The sequence below is a fragment of the Macaca fascicularis genome, chromosome 9, assembly GCF_037993035.2.
Source record: "Macaca fascicularis isolate 582-1 chromosome 9, T2T-MFA8v1.1".
In the NCBI taxonomy this organism is placed as follows: domain Eukaryota; kingdom Metazoa; phylum Chordata; class Mammalia; order Primates; family Cercopithecidae; genus Macaca; species Macaca fascicularis.
In genome coordinates this window covers 114,957,347-114,978,245 of record NC_088383.1, presented here as the reverse complement: position 1 = coordinate 114,978,245, position 20,899 = coordinate 114,957,347, and positions in this window count along the sequence as shown.

Sequence of the window (20,899 nt, the reverse complement as noted above, 5' to 3'; positions counted from 1 at the left end):
CAGCATATTTGAAGAGTACACTTTGCCAACTAGTGTTCTGCAGACAACGTACTAAGACTTTAAAATATTAATTGTTTTGTTGCTTTCATATAATAGAAAGCCAGCGATACAGGGTTTAGGCAAAAATATTATATTTCACTAGTTGGATGCAGCGTAGAAGGTATAGATTTCCATACCTCATGTTCTTTTACTAGCTGTCCGCACTCTTTTCAATTGCAGAGAGCTGAAAGTGTAAAAGGTTGCTCAGGCTTTGTCTCTCTAATGGCAAGTAGCTGCTTAGTTTAGCTTCAACGCTTAGTGAGCAAAAGGTGAAGAGTCAAACAAAGCCATTTTCATGTGTGCTTACAGTAGTCAAGGAAGAATTTAAATATATATATACATATATATATATTTTTTTTTTGCTAGAGATGAAGAAAAGGAGTGCAAAGAAGGGAAATAACACATTTAGAGTCACTGTATGCATTGTACCAAGCATTTTCTATTCTCCTTTGAAGTTTCATGATAGTATTATTATTTTCTTGCTTTCAGTAGTGTTGGTGTGGTCATGTGACTTGTTTTGTCCAATGAAAATTTAGCAAAAGTAATATGGGTTACTTTCATTTAGAAGCATTAAAAGTCATGTGTAAGTTTTTGTACCCATTTTTCTATCAGGGAAAACATGGAAGCAGGGAGATGCAACATCCCTCTGGCTCAGTCCCTGAGTGAGGACAAGTTAGAGCAAAGCCTCCTAGCTGACTCATAATGGGCAAGTACTGAGAGCAAACAATACACTTTTTAACGTTTTAAGCCACTGAAACCTGGAGATTGTTTATTTTATTTTATTTTTAGCACTTCTTGTTTGTTTATTTATTTATTATTATAATTTAAGTTCTAGGGTACATATGCACAATGTGCAGGTTTGTTACGTATGTTTATGTGTGGCATGTTGGTGTGCTGCATCCATTAACTTGTCATTTACATTAGGTATATCTCCTTAATGCTATCCCTCCCCACTCCCGTCACCACACAACAGGCCCTGGTGTGTGATGTTCCCCTTCCTGTGTCCAGGTGTTCTCATTGTTCAGTTCCCATCTATGAGTGAGAACATGCAGGGTTTGGTTTTTTGTTCTTGCAATAGTTTGCTCAGAATGATGGTTTCCAGCTGCATCCATGTCCCTACAAAGGACACAAACTCATCCTTTTTCTATTGATTGGAATAGTTTCAGAAGGAATGGTACCAGCTCCTTCTTGTACCTCTGGTAGAATTTGGCTGTGAATCCATCTGGTCCTGGACTTTTTTTGGTTGGTAGGCTGTTAATTATTGCCTCAATTTCAGAGCCTGTTATTGGTCTATTCAGGGTTTCAACTTCTTCCTGGTTTAGTCTTGTGAGAGTGTATGTGTCCAGGAATTTATCCATTTCTTCTAGGTTTTCTAGTTTATTTGTATAGAGGTGTTTATAGTATTCTCTGATGGTAGTTTGTATTTCTGTGGGATTGGTGGTGATATTCCCTTTATCATTTTTTATTGCATCTTTTTTATTCTTCTCTCTTCTTCTTTATTAATCTTGTTAGTGGTCTATCAACTTTGTTGATCTTTTCAAAAAACCAGCTCCTGGATTCATTGATTTTTTGAAGGTTTTTTCATGTCTCTATCTCCTTCAGTTCTGCTCTGATCTTAGTTATTTCTTGCCTTCTGCAAGCTTTCGAATGTGTTTGCTCTTGCTTCTCTAGTTCTTTTAATTGTGATGTTAGGGTGTCAATTTTAGATCTTTCCTGCTTTCTCTTGTGGGCATTTAGTGCTATAAATTTTCCTCTACACACTGCTTTAAATGTGTCCCAGAGACTCTGGTACATTGTGTCTTCATTCTCATTGATTTCAAAGAACATCTTTATTTCTGCCTTCATTTTGTTATGTACCCAGTAGTCATTCAGGAGCAGGTTGTTCAGTTTTCTTGTGGTCGAGTGGTTTTGAGTGAGTTTCTTAATCCTGAGTTCTAGTTTGATTGCACTGTGGTCTGAGAGTCAGTTTATTATAATTTCTGTTCTTTTACATTTGCTGAGGACTGCTTTACTTCCAACTATGTGGTCAATTTTGGAATAAGTGCAATGTGGTGCTGAGAAGAATGTATATTCTGTTGATTTCGGGTGGAGAGTTCTGTAGATGTCTATTAGGTTCACTTGGTGCAGAGCTGAGTTCAATTCCTGGATATCCTTGTTAACTTTCATTCTCATTGATCTGTGTAATGTTGACAATGGGGTGTTAAAGCCTCCCATTATTATTGTGTGGGAGTCTAAGTCTCTTTTCAGGTCTCTAAGGACTTGCTTTATGAATCTGGGTGCTCCTGTATTGGGTGCATATATATTTAGGATGGTTAGCTCTTCTTGTTTAATTGATCCCTTTACCATTATATAATGGCCTTCTTTGTCTCTTTTGATCTTTGTTGGTATAAAGTCTGTTTTATCAGAGACTAGGATTGCAACCCCTGTCTTTTTTTGTTTTCCATTTGCTTGGTAGATCTTCCTCCATCCCTTTATTTTGAGCCTATGTGTGTCTGTACATGTGAGATGGGTCTCCTGAATACAGCACACTGATGGGTCTTGACTCTTTATCCAATTTGCCAATCTGTATCTTTTAATTGGAGCATTTAGCCCATTTACATTTAAGGTTAATATTGTTATGTATGAATTTGATCCTGTCATTATGATGTTAGCTGGTTATTTTGCTCGTTAGTTGATGCAGTTTCTTCCTGGCATTGATGGTCTTTACATTTTGGCCTGTTTTTGCAGTGGCTGGTACCAGTTGTTCCTTTCCATGTTTAGTGTTTCCTTCAGGAGCTCTTGAAGAGCAGGCCTGGTGGTGATAAAATCTCTCAGCATTTGCTTGTCTGTAAAGGATTTTATTTCTTCTTCACTTATGAAACTTAGTTTGGCTACATATGAAATTCTGGGTTGAAAATTCTTTTCTTTAAGAATGTTGAATATTGTCCCCCACTCTCTTCTGGCTTGTAGAGTTTCTGCTGAGAGATCTACTGTTAGTCTCATGCACTTCCCTTTGTGGGTAACCCGACTTTTCTCTCTGGCTGCCCTTAACATTTTTTCCCTCATTTCAACTTTGGTGAATCTGACAATTATGTGTCTTGGAGTTGCTCTTCTCAAGGAATATCTCTGTGGTGTTCTCTGTATTTCCTGAATTTGAATGTTGGCCTGCCTTGCTAGGTTGGGGAAGTTCTCCTGGGTAATATCCTGCAGAGTGTTTTCCAACTTGGTTCCATTCTCCCTGTCACTTTCAGGTACACCAATCAGATGTAGATTTGGTCTTTTCACATAGTCCCATATTTCTTGGAGACTTTGTTCATTTATTTTTACTCTTTTTTCTCTAAACTTCTCTTCTTGCTTCATTTCATTCATTTGATCTTCAATCACTGATACCCTTTCTTCCACTTGATCGAATTGGCTACTGAAGCTTGTGCATTTGTCACGTAGTTCTCATGCCATGGTTTTCAGCTCCGTCAGTTCATTTAAGGACTTCTCTACATTGGTTATTCTAGTTAGCCATTCGTCTAATCTTTTTTCAAGGTTTTCAGCTTCTTCGCGATGGGTTCAAACTTCCTCCTTTAGCTCTGATAAGGTTGATCATCAGAAGCCTTCTTCTCTCAACTTGTCAAAGTCATTCTCCCTCCAGCTTTGTTCCATTGCTGGTGAGGAGCTGCATTCCTTTGGAGGGGGAGAGATGCTCTGATTTTTAGAATTTTCAGCTTTTCTGCTCTGTTTTTTCCCCATCTTTGTGGTTTTATCTACCTTTGGTCGTTGATGATGCTGATGTACAGATGGGGTTTTGGTGTGGATGTCCTTTCTGTATGTTAGTTTTCTTTCTAACAGTCACGACCCTCAGCTGTAGGTCTGTTGGAGTTTGCTTGAAGTCCACTCCAGACCCTGTTTGCCTGGGTATCACCAGCCAAGGCTGCAGAAGAGTGAATATTGCTGAACAGCCAATGGTGCTGCCTGATCGTTCCTCTGGAAGCTTCATCTCAGAGAGGTACCCAGCCGTGTGAGGTGTCGGTCTGCCCCACTGGGGAGTGACTCCCAGTTAGGCTACTCAGAGGTCAGGGATCCACTTGAGGAGGCAGTCTGTCCGTTCTTAGATCTCAAACTCCATGCTGGGGGAACCACTACCCTCTTCAAAGCTCAGACAGGGACATTTAAATCTGCAGAGGTTTCTGCTGCCTTTTGTTTGACTATGCCCTGACCCCAGAGGTGGAGTCTACAGAGGCTGGCAGGCCTCCTTGAGCTGTGCTGGGCTCCACCCAGTTCAAGCTTCCTGCTGCTTTGTTTACCTACTCAAGCCTCAGCAGTGGCGGGCGCCCCTCCCCAAGTCTTGCTGCTGCATTGCCGTTAGATCTCAGACTCCTATGCTAGCAATAAGGGAGGCCCCGTGGGTATAGGACCCTCTGATCCAGGCACAGGATATAATCTCCTGGTGTGCAGTTTGCTAAGACCTTTGGAAAAAAGCAGTATTCAGGTGGGAGTGACCTGATTTTCCAGGTGCTGTGTGTCTTGGTTTCCCCTGGCTAGGAAAGGGAATTCCCTTACCCCTTGCACTTCCTGTGTGAGGTGATGCCTCGCCCTGCTTTGGCTCTTGCTCGGTGGGCTGCTCCCACCGTCCTGCACCCACTGTCCAACACGCCCCAATGAGATGAACCTGGTACCTCCGTTCGAAATGCAGAAATCACCCATCTTCTGTGTCGCTCACACTGGGAGCTGTAGCCTGGAGCTGTTCCTATTCAACCATCCAACACTTATTGTTTTATTGCAGCACAATCTAGCCTATCCTGACTAATATATTCATCTAGTAAGTGGAATAGCCAGAGATAGAACCCAAATATCTTACTTGTATCAGGTCTTGGCCTGTATAAAGCTTTGTGTAAAAATGCACACCAACACTTGTGCCCAGTCACATATGGTCAAAGGGATAAGGCAGCAATTCTGTGTGTTAGATAAGTGATGTTTATGGCTGCTTCATTAACTGGCCTTTAGAAACCATGTACAGCCTTCATAGTGACACCCACAGTTTAGATGTCACAGAGAAGTGCAACCTTGTCCAAAAGTATGATCATGGAAGGAATTCTTCTCTTGCCCTTTAGCCTTGCATTTATCTCTCTACAACTCAACCCTAACCCTCTTTCTCATGTTCATGTGTCTACTGGGATTGTTTATAATTATCTGGTGAGACTGAATTCAATTGTAAATTACAACAAAAACCAAACTAACAGTACCTTAAACAAATAAGAATTTTTTTTCACATATCAAATATTTAGAGGTTAGCAGCTGTTGATGATATCTTTGAAGTCCAGATCCTTTCTTTATTTTCAGTCTTTGGCATATTACCTTCACTCTTCTGCTTGCAGGAACATGGTTGCAAAATGAATGTTGCAGCTCTAGTCATCACAGCCACATTTAGAGCAGGACTAATGAAAACATAAAGGAGGACAGTGCTTACAGAGTTCAGTTTAGTCTCGTTGGGCAAGACTGAGACTTATGCATGCTCCCTGGGACAAGAGAGGATGGCAAACTGCAAACCAGAATTTTTTTTGTTATCATAGAGTAATCCATGATTTGAAAGTGAGCATATTCTTGTCCAGAACAACACTGGGGTTCTTACCAGCAAGGAAAAAGAGGAAAATGAGTACAGTATTTATCATGCCACCTGTTCAGGTTTATTCCAGGTCCTGATATGAAAGATGATGTCACCTCAGTATATCTGATGAAAAAGTGTATATCCCAATGCTCCGCAATTGTTAATGTAAGAGCATAGAAATAGAATGTGCTCTAGGACAATGAAAATTGTATATAGGCCTTCTACTGAAGGTTCATACAATTCTAGTTACTTTTGTCTTCATGAATTAAGGTCCTTGAGTCATGTTAGAACAAAGATTGAGAGTGCTTGCCTGCATAGCATTGTTGGAAAATTATAGGAATATACTCAATGAGAGATATGACTCATTAATTCTAGTTCTTGCTAAGTTCATTGGAGTCGTAACAAGCACCAGGCTTTGGATTCATTTAAACCTGGATTTGCCTTAAGGATTTGCTATTTGACAGTTGTATGACCCCTTGTATAGGTCATTTTGCCTCTGTGATTTTCACTTTTATATGTGGATGATAATCCTCAACTTTAGGACTTTCAAGTAATTTAAATTATAATAGAAAACTAGTATCTATGAACATTACTCATATGTTCTTCACAAAATAAAAGCACTAGGGAAAACTTAGAAAGTGATACAGTGGAAGGAAAATCATGAGAAGGTTGCATTTCTTGGTAATAAAATGTTGGCCCCATGTTCTACCAGGAATTCTATTTTTCTTCACTACTTCAAACACTCCCCATAACCTATGGACAGAAAAAAATATATAAAAATTCCTCCTATTTCTTCCCATTTCTCTAAGCCTTAGCTATTGGTTCTGTAAGTGATTCTTTAAATTATTCCTTATGCCATAGTGTTGTATAATTTATAAAGAACACTCTCTCCTGTCTTGTATTATTTAATTCTCCAACGTGTTTGGAGAGAGGATTTTAAATGAAAGCAGTGACACAAAATAAAGCGGCATTGTACCAGTGTCTTGCATCTTTAATAAAGTTGCTCTCAAACAGCATTTCAGTAAATGAAATGTACCCAGGAATGACAAATTTTCATATATCAAAGGTATGCTCCGACCTGCTCTGGGACATAAAGCCTAATGTCATAATAGAGCCCAGAGGTTTGTGTTTGATTTGATTTGTCTTTCTTTTGTTCTTTCCTTCTGAAGGAACATTACCTACTTTCCAAAATAATAATCCTAAGAGTAAAAACCCATCTCATCCAATGGCAGAAAAAAAAATCACTATTAAGATGGGAGAGTCAGTGACACTGTTCTATCTGAAGTTTTATTGGAAAATGCACACACACACACCCCCCCCGACAATACACACACACAGGGAAAGTAAAGGAGGCTTTGTCAACTTTAATTATTTATCATACATATCTAGCAGTGTTCCAAACTTCATTCTGCAAGAAACTGACAAACATGAAACAAAGAAAAAGGAGAGAATCCCTGAAGGATTTAGTGTATTATGAGTGAGAGCTATAATAAGGATATGTGGGTATGGATTGAATGGCTAAAATGTAGCTAGGGAAGAAAATGGAGTCAACCCTATTTGGAGTGAGATGGCAGAAAATGCTTGATGACTATGATGTCCCCATCCTGATGATAAGCATCATGTGACAGCCATGCCACTAATCAGCCAGCCTCCTTCTCATTCCAGAGTGAGCTACTAATTGTAATGGGAAATAAGACTCTTTTAAGGCCATAGAAATGCCATGTTTGTCATCTACGGGAGAGATTTCCTCTTTCCTCAGGCAGGTGTCTCCATGGTAAAAATTGAAGGACATGGAACAGAAAGCACTGCTTCTACACAATGACTGATAGGGAACCAAAGTGTGCAAGGCAGTGCGATACTGGTCCATTAAGTCACTTTCTTTTAGAATATGGAAACGTGTTAATCTCCAAGTTCAAGTTTCTTCTGTTGAAAAGTAATTCTCTCTTGGAATAATAATACCAAAGAGGCTGTCAGGTAACTCACAGGGCAAAGGTCCTATGATGGTGAGAGTAGTAACATGATCTGATATAAGAGCTGGTAAGAAGTGCTCAAAGTCCGAATGTATTTTAGCTACAGCCAACAGGATATACCAATGGATTAAATGTGGGTACATGAAAAAGAAATGTCAAGAAAGCTTCCACCTGCTAAAATACCAAAATGTGGATTGGGAGCATGCATACCCTCTGTTCTGGCAATTGGCCCTGGAAAGGGCTGAGGATGGAAACGGAATAGAGGACGAGGAGGATTTCAAGGTCATCGATATGTTCTACTTATCATATATGCAAAAACACAAAATAAAAATAAAACATAAAAATAAATAATTTATTAATTTGGACATGAGCTACTAAAAACATGTTGTTCACCAAGAGTCTGGGTGAAAATAGGAATATCCTGAAGCGTTAAATCTGCCTGTAGTTTTGATCTACAACCTTGGCCTATTCAGCTTGTAAATTTTGTCACTCTCTTTCTCTTGGTTTAGACCTCTTACATTGGGACACAAGAGACACGGTCACCCAATTTATACTGCATTATGAATTTGTGGCTCATACAAATTGGCCTCAGGGCAAGGTTTATTTTGCTTCATTCCACCTAGTTTGTTTAAATTCTTAACAATTGTGTAAATCTGTATCTGCGTAATAAACCCTTTGGAAGTAGAAGTGTCATGTTTAATGGTCAAAATGAATCAGTGATTTCAGTTTCTTTTACTACATGAGAAATGTTTGTAAGAAGGAAATTTTACAGTGATGTTGCCATTGTTCAATCTAACTAGAAAACCTGATATGTGAAAACAAAGCCAAAAAGCCTGTGTTTTATTCTCAAGTTATTCCATCAAATAAGAATGTCTATTTGCTGTAAAGCCAAACTTTTCGAGAAATGACCAGGCAAGGAAGAACTAATTCTAAACTTTTAGAACTCCTGTGACTGCGTAATGCTAAGTTAAAATCAAATTTTCTTTGAGAGGGAGGTGGTTCCTTCATCCCCTCAAAGCAAGAAATTCTTCTCAAATTATTGTAATCTTGTCTTGAACTCAAGTATGCTAGGATGGAGTTCAATATTGAGCTCCTAAGCTGGAGTACAGACCATCTAGAATCACAGAGTTCTCCAACTCATTCATTTCCCAGTACTCGTGGAGTAGTGTCTTGTCTGTGATGTGTGGCTTCAGGGATCTGCAGAAAACTGGTTTCAATAGAAGATAGCCCTTTAATCTCAAAATCCTATTATTTAAGGCTTAATGCAGTATCTCCAAGAGCTTTTCCACAGTTTACTTCCATCCTCCTTATTGTCTTTCTTTCTTCATGCTCTAAACTTTAACTGCCTGGATTCAAATCTTAGTCTCACCCTTCATTAGTAGGATGACCTCAGGCAAGTTACTCAATCTCAGTCAGTCTCAATTCTCATCTAAAATGAAAAATTCAGAGGGGAGCAAGGTGAACATACAGTACTGCCTCAGCACATGTGAAGATTTTCACATTAACTGAGTTCTGGGCAGACACATATTGAAGTCGAAAAGACAGAGAAATAATGAGACATGGCCTAATCAAGACCAAGATGCATTATTGATATGTGAATTGCATTGATACCATGGGAACAAAGTGGAAAAATGGAGGCATTGAAACACAGTATTTGCTAGTCTTTCCTAGCATGGGACAACAGTGTGTTAAAGATTTCATTAAGCATTGACTACATGTGGACATTAGTGGCTTTGTGCTAAATGTGTGTATCTGTACTTCTTCAAAGATATTCTCTTTGTATAAGTCCTTCAGTTATGTACGTTCAAATCATTTGTCCTAGATTCTGTGTAATTGTTCTCCAGACTGTACAATTAAGAGTTATTTATGATTGACATAAATGGCTTGCCTCTATTAGTGAGGAACACCATTATGTTTTAAAGTAAGAACCTTGATGAATTTTTTTTCATTAGATTTCAATTGAAAAACTAATTCTGCTCATTATTGGCTATCTAAATTACAAAGAAAAAAAGAATGAAATTAAAATTCCATTTAACGCTGCATAAACTTGGAGTTGAATACATTATTATTTTGATTAATAAAATTCTGACCTTCTTTCTTATTTTATGTGTATGCAGGTATTTGTAGATATATCCATGTATTTGGTTGAGTACAGATTTTTAAGCAAGTACAGAATTGTGTGGATATATATTATTTTTTAAGACAGCCTTTTGAAAAGTTAATATTACTGATTAGTTTCTTATTTCAGAAGTAACAAATTATCACAAATTTGGTGGCTTAAAACAACATGAGTTTATTATGTTACAGTTACGGAGGTCAGAAGTTTGAAATGAGTCTTACAGGCTAAAATCAAGATATTGGCAGAACTACATTCTCTCTGTAGCTTCAGGGACAATCTGTTTTCTTGCCTTTTTCGAGCTTCTAGAGAACACCTGCATTCCTTGTCTGTGGTTCCTTTCTCCAATTTCAAAGCCAAGCCAGTGGTAGCATCTCTCTCTCTCTCTCTCTCTCTCTCTCTCTCTCTCTCTCTCTCTCTCTCTCTGCCTCTCTCCCTCTCTCCCTCTCTCTTTACCTCCCTCCCTCTCTCCCTGTTCCCCCATCTCCCTCTCTCTCCCTGTTTCTCCTTCTTTCTCTCTCCCATTTCTGTTTCTGTTACCACACTCTCTGATACCTGCATAATTCAAGTTTATCCTCCCATCTCAAGACCTTTACTGTAATCACATTTGCAGATTCTTTTTTTCTATGTAAAGTAACCCATTGACAGGTTCTGGAGATTAGGACATAGACATCTTTGCAAGGGGTACAGTATCCTCTCTGCCACAATTACATTGCACATCTTTGTATTATATGGAAGATTTAACACACACATTTTTGTATAGGACTCTGCTAATGAAACAATAGAAAGGGGCAAATACATTTTATCTAAAGCTATGAACCCCACACGTCTAATGGAATGGGAGAGTAGACCACAGCAATTAAGCAATTTAAAGAGTTTTAGTAGATGGGGAAAATGCAAAATGATTAAACAGAAAGGAGAAAGTTGAAACATAAGTGCCTACTGTGGAATGATGTCAACAAAATGAAGCTTAATCATGCTCAGTATCCAGGAAAAGTCCTGGATACAGTAGTGTTTGGAAACTCTTAAAAATGTGACGAAAACAAAATGAACTCCTAAAAGATTATAAGAGAAGCTATTAAACTACCAGAGATACCCTCTTTCTCTTCAGTTAGGCAAACATACCTACTCTTTCCAGGCTGGTAAGAATTCCCTGGAGAATAATAACTGGAAAGTCTTTAAAGATATGTGGAAGCTCAGCATTGGAGGACAGAGTGACATAGTTCACTGACAATTAGGGATTAGCTAACACTCCGCATATAAATAAGTATGACCTCCATTCTCCTTCTTTTATTCAATCTACAGAATACTGGCTCTGAGGCAGTAAGATGTCTCTGGTAAGAGGATTACAGAATTCTTCTCTGGAGTAAGGATTAGTCCCCTCAAAAATATTCCACCCAACGTCATTCAGGTTTCTCCAATAAAATGGCTCCCTGATCAACCAACAATCAGACCTACTATCAACAAATATGGATCTTCCAATCAGCTTTTCAGTGACTTACTGTAACCTATGAATAGACACTAAATCACAGCAGATATTTGAGTGAGGAAGAAAGATATAAAATAACCAATTAAAAAGAAACAAATGGTCATTGGATAAATAAAAGATAAGTTCTAAAATAAGATAATTGTTAATAATGTATTGTGTATTTCAAAACTGCTAGAAGAGATAATTTTATCCAAATGATATCTTTAATTGTATATACTTTAGTGATGAGTATTTTCATCAGAAATGGCAAGTAGTTGAGTTGATAGATACATTCATTTCCCTGATTTGATCATTATGCAATGTATACATGTGTTGAAACATAACAGTGTACTCCATAAACAGGTACAATTATTAAGCATCATTTAAAAACAAAATGAATCTATAAATCACTTTGGGCAGTATGGCTATTTTCATGATATTGATTCTTTTGAGGATGGAATGTTTCTCCATTTGTTTGTGTCCTCTCTTATTTCCTTGAGCAGTGGTTTGTAGTTCTCCTTGAAGTGGTCCTTTACGTCCCTTGTAAGCTGTATTCCTAGGTATTTTATTCTCTTTGCAGCAATTGTGAATGGGAGTTCACTCATGATTTGGCTCTCTGTCTATTATTGGTATATAGGAATGCTGGTGATATTTGCACATTGATTTTGTATCCTGAGACTTTGCTGAAGTTGCTTATCACCTCAAGGAGTTTTGGGGCTAAGACGATGGGATTTTATAATATATACAATTATGTCATCTGCAAACAGAGACAATTTGACCTTTTCTCTTCCTATTTGAATACGCTTTATTTCTTTCTTTTGCCTGATTGCCCTAGTCAGAACTTCCAATACTATGTTGAATAGGAGTGGTGAGAGAGGGCATCCTTGTCTTGTGCCGGCTTTCAAAAGGAATGCTTCCAGCTTTTGCCCATTCAGTATGATATTGGCGATAGGTTTGTCATAGACAGCTCTTATTATTTTGAGATATGTTCCATCAATACCTAGTTTATTGAGAGTTTTTAGTATGAAGGGATGTTGAAGTTGATCAAAGGCCTTTTCTGCATCTATTGAGATAATCATGTGGTTTTTGTCATTGGTTCTGTTTATATGCTGGATTATGTCTATTGATCTGCATATGTTGAACCAGCCTTGCATCCCAGGGATGAAGCCCACTTGACTGGCGGATAAGCTTTCTGATGTGCTGCTGGATTCATTTTGCCAGTATTATATTGAGGATTTTCGCATCTATGTTCATCAGGAATATTTTGCCTGTATGTTCGTCAGGAATCTTGTTGTCTCTCTGCCAGATTTTGGTATCAGGATGATGCTGGCCTCATAAAATGAATTAGGGAGGAGTCCCTCTTTTTCTACTGTCTGGAATAGTTTCTGGCTGTGAATCCATCTGGTCCTGAGTTTTCTTTTCTTTTCTTTTCTTTTTTTTTTTTTTTTGGTTCATAGGCTATTAACTACTGCCTCAATTTCAGAACTTATTATTGTTAATAATATTAACAATTTGACTTCTTCCTGGTTTAGTCTTGGGAGGGTGTATGTGTCTAGGAATTTATCCATTTCTTCTAGATTTTCTAGTTTATTTGTGTAGAGGTGTTTATAGTATTCTCCGATGGTAGTTTGTATTCCTGTGGGATCAGTGGAGATATCCCCTTTATCATTTTTATTGTGTCTATTTGATTCATCTCTCTTTTCTTCTTTATTAGTCTGGCTAGTGGTCTATCTATTTTGTTAATCTTTTCAAAAAACCACCTCCTGGATTCATTGATTTTTTGAAGGGTGTTTCACGTCTCTATCTCCTTCAGTTCTGTTCTGATCTTAGTTATTTCTTGTCTTCTGCTAGCCTTTGAATTTGTTTGCTCTTGCTTCTCTAGTTCTTTTCGTTGTGATGTTAGGGTGTTGATTTCAGATCTTTCCCATTTCCTGCTGTGGGCATTTAGTGCCATAAATTTCCCTCTAAACACTGCTTTAAATGTATCCCAGAGACTCTGGTACATTGTGTCTTCATTCTCATTGGTTTCAAAGAACTTCTTTATTTCTGCCTTCATTTCGTTATTCACCCAATAGTCATTCAGGAGCCGATTGTTCAGTTTCCATGTAGTTGTGCAGTTTTGAGTGAGTTTCTTAATCCTGACTTCTAATTTGATTGCACTGTGGTCTGAGAGACTGTTTGTTATGATTTCCATTCTTTTGTATTTGCTGAGGAGTGTTTTACTTCAAATTATGTGGCCGATTTTAGAATAAGTGTGATGTGGTGTTGAGAAGAACATATATTCTGTTGATTTGCGGTGAAGAGTTCTGTAGATGTCTTTTAGGTCCACTTGGTCCAGAACTGAGTTCAAGCCTGAATATCTTGTCAATTTTCTGTCTCTTTGATCTGTCTAATATTGACAGTGGAGTATTAAAGTCTCCCACTATTATTGTGTGAGAGTCTAATCTCTTTGTAGGTCTCTAAGAACTTGTTTTATGAATGTAGGTGCTTCTGTATTGGGTGCATATATATTTAGGATAGTTAGCTCTTCTTGTAGCATTGATCTCTTTACCATTATGTAATGCCCTTCTTTGTCTTTTTTCATCTTTGTTGGTTTAAAGTCTGTTTTAACAGAGATGAAGATTGAATGCAACCCCTGTTTTGTTTTTTTCTTTCCAGTTGCTTCGTGAATATTCCTCCATCCCTTAATTTTGAGTCCATGTGTTCCTTTGCACATGAGATGGGTTTCCTGAATATAGCACACTGATGGGTCTTGACTCTTTATCCAATTTGCCAGTCTGTATCTTTTAATTGGGACACCTAGCCCATTTACATTTAAGGTTAATATTGTTATGTGTGAATTTGATCTTGTCATCAGAATACTAGCTGGTTATTTTACACAATAGTGGATGCAGTTTCTTCATAGTATCATTGGTCTTTATAATTTGGTGGGTTTTTTCAGTGGCTGGTACTGGTTTTTCCTTTCCATATTTAGTGCTTCCTTCAGGAACTCTTGTAAGGCAGGCCTGGTGGTGACAAAATCTCTCACCATTTGCTTGTATGTAAAGGATTTTGTTTCTCCTTCGTTTTTTGAAGCTTAGTTTGGCTAGATATGAAATTCTGGGTTGAAAATTCTTTTCTTTAAGAATGTTAAATATTGGCCCTGACTTTCTTCTGGTTGTTGGGTTTCTGCAGAGAGATCCACTGTTAGTCTGATGGGCTTCCCTTTGTAGGTAACCTGACCTTTCTTTCTGGCTGCCCTTAACATTTTCTCCTTCATTGAAACCTTGGTGAATCTGACAATTATGTGTCTTGGGGTTGCTCCTCTCGAGGAGTGTCTTAGTGGTGTTTCTGTGTTTCCTGAATTTGAATGTTGGCCCGTCTTGCTAGGTTGGGGAAGTTCTCCTGGATGATATCCCAAAGTTTCAGCTTGGTTCCATTCTCCCCATCACTTTCAGGGACTCCAATCCATCGTAGGTTTGGTTTTTTCACATAGCCCCATATTTCTTGGAGGCTTTGTTTGTGCCTTTGTATTCTTTTTTCTCTAATCTTATCTTCACGCCTTATTTCAGTAATTTGATCTTCAATCTCTCATATCATTTCTTCTGCTTTATTGATTTGGCTATTGATACTTGTGTATGCTTCATGAAGTTCTCGTGCTGTGCTTTTCAGCTCCATCATGTCATTTATGTTCTTCTCTAAACCAATTATTCTAATTAGTAGTTCTTATAACCTTTTATCAAGGTTCTTAGCTTCCCTACATTGGGTTAGAATGTGCATCTTTAGCTCAGAGGAGTTTGTTATTACCCACCTTCTGAAGCCTACTTCTGTCAGTTCATCAAACTCATTCTCCATCCAATTTTGTGTCCTTGCTGGAGAGGAGTTGCGAATACTTGGAGAAGAGACATTCTGGTTTTTGGAATTTTCAGCATTTTTGCGCTGGTTTTTCCTCTTCTTTGTGGATTTATCTACCTTTGATCTGTGAGGCTGATGACCATAGGATGGGGTTTTTGTGTGGGGGTGTTCTTTTTGTTGATGTTGACATTATTGCTTTCTGTTTGTTAGTTTTTCTTCTAACATTCAGGCCTCTCTTCTGCAGGTCTGCTGCAGTTTGCTGGAGGTCCATTCCAGACCCTGTTTTCCTGGGTATCACCAGTGGAGGCTGCAGAACAGCAAAAATTGCTGCCTGCTCCTTCTTCTGGAAGCTTTGTCCCAGAACATCACTGGCCTGATGCCAGCTGGAGCTCTCCTGTATGAGGTGTCTGTCGACCCTGCTGGGATGTCTCTCCCAGTCAGGAGGCACGGGGGTCAGGGACCAACTTGAGGATGCAGTCTGTCCCTTAGCAGAGCTCGAGCCCTGTACTGGGAGAATCCTCCTTGTCAGTATCCACTGCTCTCTTCAGAGCCAGCAGGCAGGAATGTTTAAGACCATGGAAGCTATGCCCATATCCAACCCTTCCCCCAGATGCTGTGTCCCAGGGAGATGGAAGTTTTATCTATCAGCCCCTGACTGGGGCTGCTGCCTTTCTTTCAGAGATGCCCTGCCCAGTGAGGAGGCATCTAGAGAGGTAGTCTGGCCACAGTTGCTTTGCCATGCTGTGGTGAGTTCTGCCCAGTCCAAACTTCCAGACCTCCTTAGCACTGTCATGGGAAAATGACCTATTCAAGCCTCAGTAATGATGGGTGCCCCTCCCCCACCAAACTCAATCATCCCAGGTCAACTTCAGACTGCTATGCTAGCAGTGAGAATTTCAAGTCAGTGGTTCTTAGCTTTCTGGGCTCCATGGGAGTGGGCCCTGCTGAGAGAGACCACTTGGCTCCCTGGCTTCAGCCCCCTTTCCAGGGGAGTGAATGATTCTGTTTCACTGGGGTTCCAGGCTGTTCTATCAAGCTACCATTGGATTTCTTCACAGAATTAGAAAAAACTACTTTAAATTTCATATGAAACCAAAAAAGAGCCATATAGCCAAGACAATCCTAAGCAAAAAGAACAAAGCTGGAGGCATCACACTACCTGACTTCAAACTATACTACAAGGCTACAGTAACCAAAACAGCATGGTACTGGTACCAACACAGATATATAGACAATTGGAATAGAACAGAGGCCTCAGAAACAACACCACACATCTACAAACATCTGATCTTTAACAAACCTGACAAAAACAAGCAATGGGGAAAGGATTCCCTAATATTGCTGGGAAAATGGGCTAGCCATATGCAGAAAACAGAAACTGGACCCCTTCTTTACACCATATACAAAAATTAACACAAGATAGATTAAAGACTTAAGTGTAAAACCTAAAACCATAAAAACCATAGAAGGAAACCTAGGGAATACCATTCAGGACATAGACATGGGCAAATGACTAAAACACCAAAAGCAATTGCAATGTCCGAAACTGACAAATGGGATCTAATTGAATTAAAGATCTTCTGCACAGCAAAAGGAACTATCATCAGAGTAAACAGTAACCAACAGAATGGGAAAAAATTTTTGCAATTTATCCATCTGAGAAAGGTCTAATATACAGAATCTACAAGGAACTTAAACAAATGTACTTAAAAAAATAAAAACAACCCCATCAAAAAGTGGGTGAAGTATGTGAACAGACACTTCTTAAAAGAAGACATTTATGTGGCCAACAAACATATGAAAAAAAGCTCATCATTACGGGTCGTTAGAGAAATGCAAATCAAAACCACAATGATATACCATCTCACACCAGTTAGAATAGCGATCATTAAAAAAAAATATTCAGGCTGGGCGTCATGGTTTATGCCTGTGGTCCCAGCACTTTGGGAGGCCGAGGTGGGCAGATCATGAGGTCAGGAGATTGAGACCATCCTGGCCAAGGTGGTGAAGCCTCGTCTCTACTAGAAATGCAAAAATTGGCTGCGTATGGTGGCATATGCCTATGGTCCTGGCTGTTTGAGGGGCTGGGGCAGGAGAGTCACTTGAACCTGGAAGGGGGATGTTGCAGTGAGCCAAGATCATGCCACTGCCCTCTAACCTGGCAACAGACTGAGACTCCATCTCAAAAACAACAACAATAATAATAATGATAATAATAATTCAACCAGGAAGGTAGATGTCATAAGTAGGAGGGTCTCTCTTCTCTAGGGAGCACCACTCATTCTCTTCCTGAGAATGTTAGTTTTACATGGATTTTCTTTAAGCATCACTTGGAAACACTATAAATAATGCAGCTAAGTGTTTAAGCAATTAGGAAATAGGAATGTTTTAAATACAGAGTTTTGTACTGCAAAGTATTTACAAGTATTAAGATATTGTAGTACACAACCTTGCTGTAAGACTCTAGTAATGTAAATTGATACTAAAGAAAACAAACCCAGAAAGATCAAGTGACTTGGATCACACAGCACAACAATTAAGAAAAGGAGGAAATTAGTATTCTTTGTTGAATATTTTCCATTTGAATAGTTACAAGAAAATTAAGTATTTGCATATTATATAAAAATTAATGTGTATTGACATAGTGGAAAATAACCATGTGTAAATCTGGAACAATACTCAATATACTTCGGAACAATATTTGATATACCTACTAATAAATGAAAATTGAAAGTTAAAAAAAAAAGTCAGGAAATGACAGATGCTGGCGAGGATGTAGAGAAATAGGAGCACTTTTACACTGTTGGTGGAAGTGTAAATTAGTTCAACCATTGTGGGAGACAGAGTGGCGATTCCTCAAGGATCTAGAACCAGAAATATCATTTGACCCAGCAATCCCATTACTGGGTATATACCCAAAGGATTATAAACCATTCTACTATAAAGACACATGCACACATATGTTTATTGCAGCACTATTTACAGTAGTAAAGACTTGGAACCAACGCAAATGCCCATCAATGATAGACTGGATAAAGAAAATGTGGAACATATACACCATGGAATACTATGTAGTCATAAAAAAGGATGAGTTCATGTCCTTTGCAGGGACATGGGTGAAGCTGGAAATCATCATTCTTAGCAAACTAACACAGGAACAGAAAACCAAACACCACATATTCTCACTCATAAGTGGGAGTTGTATAATGAGAACACATGGACACAGGGAGGGGAACATCATACACTGTGGCCTGTCGGGGGTTTGGGGGCAAGGAGAGAGAGAACATTAGGACAAATATCTAATGCATGTGGATAGATAGATAGACAAATATCTAGATGTCATCTAGATAGACAAATATCTAGATGATTGGTTGATAGGTGCAGCAAATCACCATGGCACATGTATACCTATGTAACAAATCTGCACATTCTGCACATGTATCACTTAAAGTAAAAAGAAAAGAAAGAAAAACAATGAAGTAAATATAAAATCTTTAAAAATAAGATAACTAACACAAGTAAGAGAAACCAGCCTTTATATAAAAAATACAAACAGGAAATAATAATACTATGAACACTACAAACAGGATAGCAGAAATTTAAAAATCAACAGAAGGATTGGAAGATAACTCTGGAGAAACATTACTTAAAACGGAATGATTGGCAATCTATTGGTTTCCTTGTGCTCCTGCAACAAATTTCCCCAAAGTTGGTGACTTAAAGCAACAGAAATTTTTTTTTTCCTCACACTTCTAAAGACTAAAATTCTGCAGTCATGCTGTTGACAGGGTCCCACTCCCACTGAAGCTCTGGAGGCAAATTCATCCTTATTTCTTGTAGATTCTTGTGGCTCTGGGAATTCCATTGCTTGTGATCGCACCATTTCAATCTCTGCCTCCATCTTCACAGGGCCTTCTCTTCTCTCTGTATGTCTATGTCTCTCCTTTGCCTTTTTTTTTTTTTTCCCGAGATAGAGATTTACTCTGTTGCCCAGGCCAGAGTACAGTGACATGATCTCAGCCAGCTCACTGCAACCTCCGCCTCCTGGGTTCAAGCTATTCTCCTGCCGCCCCCTCCTGAGTAACTGGGATTATATGTGGACACCACACCTGGCTAATGTTTTGTAATTTAGTAGAGACGGGGTTTCACCATGTTGGCCAGGCTAGTCTTGAACTCCTGACCTCAAGTGATCCACCCACCTCAGCCTCCCAAAGTGCTGGGATTACAGGTGTGAGCAGCTACACCCAGCCTTGCATGTCTCTTAATAGGATATTTGTCACTGAATTTATGACTCACCTGGATAATCCAAGATAATCTCATCAAGAAATCTTGCGCTTAATTGCATCTGTGAAGAGCCTTTTTTCAAATACGGTCATACTTCTAGGTTTTGAAGATTATGATATGGACATACCCTTTTAAAGGCCACCATTAAACCCACCACAGGGAGAAACAGGGTACGGTAGAAAAGGATACAAGAAAATTAGGAGATCAATTTAAGAGGCTTAACATCTCGGTAAAAGAAATTCCAGGAAAATAGAAAATAGAAGGTAAGAAATTGTCAAATGTTACATAAAAATTCTCAGAACTAATGGGCATGAGTTTTCAAATGAAAAATTCTACTTCCAGTTTTAGTTTTAACATGTAAAGAATTTCAAAGTCATTGTTCCCATGCTAACATCAAGAAAAAAGCTGCACAAATTTAAAATTAATGATTTTTTTTCTTTTGGTCCATCAGACACCTAAGTTTGCAGGGTGAGCTGCCTCCTAAAACTCTGGAGAAGCAGGCAAATCAAAAAGTCACAGATGGGATCTGTTCACCTGGAGCAGAAGCTACTGGAAGCATTAACTGGTGGACACAAGGAATGGCAATTGTGATGAATTGTTGAAGTCTGAACGTAGACTAGACTGAGTCAGAAACTCCTGAGAGCCTCAATCTTAGGAAAAGCATCCACACTTTCATGGTCTTTACCTTTAACAACCTCACTAGATTCCTAAGAATGATGATCTCATAAAGATACCCTACTGGCTTAATAGGGAAAGATAAATAATCATATACCAAAACCAAGGGAAATTTATTACATATATGCAAAGATGGTTTTTCATTAGAAAGCCAATGAAATACATCAAAGGAACAGATTAAGGAAGAAAAATTATGTGATTATATCAATTGATACAGAAAAAGCATTTTTAAAAATCCTAAAAATACTCATTCATTTAAAAAAAAACTCAGCAAACTTGGAAGATGAGAGATTTCCTCTACTTGGTTAAGAACATCTATATAAAATCTGCATTTTATATTATATTCAATGAGAAGAGTCTGGACACTGTCTTTCTAAGATTGGTAACTAGGAAAGGATGTTCTCTCTCACTCTTCTATTCAATATCGTAGTAGAAGTCCTAGACAGTGTAATAAGAAAAGAAAATAAAGGCACAAATTTTGGGAAGAAATAAAATTGTCTCTCTTCTTAATTGTAAAAACAAATCCCAAATAATTGACCAAAAACATCTGGAACTAATAAGTATGGCAAGGCCATAGGACACAAGACTAGAACACAAAATCTAAATACTAGTAATGTAAAAGTAGAACTTTAAATTTAAAAAGCTAGAGCATTTATAATAGCACCAAATCCATAAAGCATTTACATGTATTATGTGAGTAGAATATAGGTATAACTCTAACAAAAATTTATATGTGAAAATCTACAAAACTTTAATAAAACATTTACATAAATGAGAGATATTCCACATTTATAGATTATAGGACTCAATATTTTAAGATACCAAATTTTCCTATCTTGATCTATGTGTGGAACATGGTCTCGGTCAAAATCCCAGCAAGGATATTGACAAACTAATACTGAAGTTTTTAAGAAAAGGCAAAATTCTAGAATAGCCAA